The sequence below is a fragment of the Saccostrea cucullata genome, unplaced genomic scaffold (genome assembly GCF_032062105.1).
Source record: "Saccostrea cucullata isolate Sc308-1 unplaced genomic scaffold, CSIRO_AGI_Scuc_v1 ctg15805, whole genome shotgun sequence".
NCBI lineage: Eukaryota > Metazoa > Mollusca > Bivalvia > Ostreida > Ostreidae > Saccostrea > Saccostrea cuccullata.
The window spans coordinates 6,513-10,213 of NW_026941404.1; positions in this window are offsets into that span (position 1 = coordinate 6,513).

Below are 3,701 nucleotides of genomic sequence, written 5' to 3' on the forward strand. Positions count from 1 at the left end.
ACTTTACTTCACTAATGTGAAATAATTTTTTTTTCTGTAAACATACCCTCTAGATGTTTGTCTACGTTTACGACGAACAAAATGGTATCTGGGATAGTATTAAACGTAGGCAGAATAAAACTTACAGCTGATTTTAATCTGATTGATCAATATTATAGTTACATGTACCTTGGAGTATGTAATTGCAATCGGTAGCGTATGCATAAAGCAAATTCGAGTTTACATGACTTTGAAACTTTTTACTGGTATCACTATTATGCATGCATGAATTTAAATTTAAATTAAGACCATTCCACTTTTCCCTATGAAGGTTTTACCAAGTGCGGCTCATATCTTCCATTACATGTTTTATCGTCACCTATGATCCCCTTCCCAAATCAATTATCAATGCAAATGCAAAATGAACACCAACTAGCTGTGACATGTAGCATCTACAATAAATAGTCCAACCAGGGCAAGTAACTGTTTGATCCCCTTTATATCCATTACCCAGAATAATCCTAAATATCTCTATTTACTAAGAGACGGGAAGCATTGTTATTAAAATGTGTGTGTGTGTGGAAGGGGGGGGGGGGTTACAGATGAGTAAAAAAGGAAATGAAACTTAGGCATGGAATGTAAACAAATATGGAGGTGGCAAATGGAGCAGCCTTTGAAAATGTCCTTACCAAAGAAATCTTAAAAAGACTATTCTCGTGTGTCAACCTTCCTAAGAAAAACTGAGTGCATCACGTTGAGTCCAGTTTGAGTCACAATCTTGGTCATGTTATCTTTGCAGGTATACAATGATGTTTCACAATATATGTCATACATCTAAAGACAGATAGATAGATTACAACAAAAGCTACATATACCTTTTGTATATTAATTATTTTAATCAGCATATATTCAAAATTATTTTTTTTGAGTCAGAAGTACTATGGCAACAATCCTAAAATGTTATTGTCCAAGTGTTTCCCAACATTGTCTTGTTAAAATAACTTGGAGACTAATGCTTAGAAATTTTTGATCACTGTTTGGTAAGTGTCACAGGATACTTGAGATATTTTTTGTTTTATATCTGGGCCTCTTAGAACCTTCAATGTGCATATCTATTTTTATTTTAAAAGTTGTATTTAAATAAATGTGTCGTTTCAGAACTACCGGTATGTATTAATTGGTGTCCACTTCTTTCGCTCTTCCATTCAGTCAATCTTGCAAACTTTAATCGTCCGCGGCTCTGAACATCAAATGTCTTTAAATTCTGAAATCTTGTATGCAGACACACTTACAATGTAACTCAAATTTAAGATTTCTTGATAGACTTTATAAACTTATTGACATTGTTACAATCTATTTCCCTAAACTCAGATCGAATTTCATGAGGTTTTCTCAATGATTGACTTCACTTTGATATTGTTCTCATCTCTTCTTGATTTTTTTTTTTGGGGGGGGGGTTAACTTTCTTTCATATATACCGTATATACTCGCCTATAAGTCGGTCCGCCTATAAGTCGGTTGTATTTTTTAAGGTTATTTTGTGCGGATTTGCCATTGACCCGCCTATAAGTCGGTACAATTTTTTGTCAGAATCAGGTGACAATTTCTAATAAATGTTCTGATGTTTTAACCTGATTTCAATAAATAATTTAGAAATTTTACTTGTAATCATAAAAAATAATGCATTCTTAAGATAAAAAATATTAGAAATATGTACCGGTATGTACGTGTAAATGCTTGTACTTTACGATTAATCTTAGAATACATATATCATGATGATATAATATATCCAGACTTACAGATATATCCAAACGATAACCATGTTTATAGAATACTATGTTTCGCCGACCAGAAAAATACCAATCCTTTTATGACTCGCCTATAAGTCGGACATAGACTTTTGGGCTAAAATTTAACTCCCAAAAACCGACTTATAGGCGAGTATATACAGTACATTATAATTTAGCTCAAACTCTATATTATTCTTAATATATGAAAACTAGGCAGCAATTTCTGGTCTGGATAGTTTTCATCATCATACCCGTTACAATATTTAGGATGTCGTTCTTATGATATGTAAAAGTTTACAATAGATTTTTGCTGTAAGTTGTACTCTATTCTGAGAAAAGCTGAAATTATGCCATCACATACAATATCATCAGTTTCTTCATTATATATCATAATTTTACCAATATTTTGCAATATTACAATTTTAGATCAATATGCTTTCCTATGGAACGCCATGGCTGCCTTATGTTAGATTATTATATTATATGCTGTGCTTCTTATATTATATGCTGTGGATTTGTAATTATATGCTGTGGTTCTTTTATTATATGCTGTGGATCTATTATTATATGCTGTGGGTCTATAATTTTATGCTGTGGTTTTGTAATTATATGCTGTGGATCTATTATTATATGCTGTGGGTCTATAATTATATGCTGTGGTTTTGTAATTATATGCTGTGGTTTTGTAATTATATGCTGTGGATCTATTATTATATGCTGTGGGTCTATAATTATATGCTGTGGTTTTATAATTATATGCTGTGGTTTTATAATAATATGCTGTGGGTTTATAATTATATGCTGTGGGTCTATAATTATATGCTGTGGGTCCATTATTATATGCTGTGGTTTCATTATTATATGCTGTGGGTTCATAATTATGTGGGTTCATAATTATATGCTGTGGGTTCATAATTATATGCTCTGGTTCTTTTATTATGGGCTGTGGTTTCATTATTATATGCTGTGGGTTCATAATTATATGCTGTGGGTGTATTGTTTCATATTCTGTCGGTTTATTAGAAACTAGCTATTCGAATCTGGACTTCTGGTTTTTTTAGTTTACTTGCTCAAAAAATGGCGGCAACTGCACCAGGCCTAACCGTAATAGGAATGAGAGAGTGGAGTGCTGAATAGGAAGACATTACCTGATTGGTTTAAATGAGGTACATGTATGTTAAGTGTTTTTTAAGTAAAAATATTAATGTTTGAAATAAATGAGTGAATGTATGAATATTACAGAAATATAGAAATACCAGGGGAGACTATAGGAGAGGAGGTTGATTTTTTTTGGCAGAGTATTATTTACTGGTGGTTATAAGTAAGTTACTGTAAGTTAATTTTTTGAATTTAAACAACTGCAGATTTGACCTATAAACGCCATGGGACCCTATATTTTTTTTTTTTTTGGGGGGGGGGGGTATAAGCGCCTGGAATAAAGTTTCAAACGATTCCAAGGAATTGCTTGAAATTAAATTAGTATAGTAGTGAGAGGACAAAAGGTTTGTATAGAGTTATGTGGGAAAATAATTGGTACTCTTTTCCTTATAGAGATCTTAATTTTTAAAATTTTAAGTGAATTTAAGGTCAAGAAGAATGATATTTTGCTCTTTATTTGACGACACACCGAGAGGAAATATACATGTATATATAAAAAAAGGAAAAAATATTTGTTTTTGTTGTGTTGATATTTGAGAGGAGTTATGTCCTTTGTTAAAAGGGGGGGGGGGGAGTGAGAAGAATGTAGATATTAGCATATATAGGCGTCGGAACCGGGGTGGGGGAGGGGGGGTGCTAGGGGGGTTTAGCCCCCCAACTTTTTTTCCAAACATATACTTAGTCTAGACATTGAACATTGTTTCTTAGGTTTAGCCCCGCCCCCTCCCACTTTCCACAGATACGTCGCAGTATAGGTTAAAAATGGGGAAACTG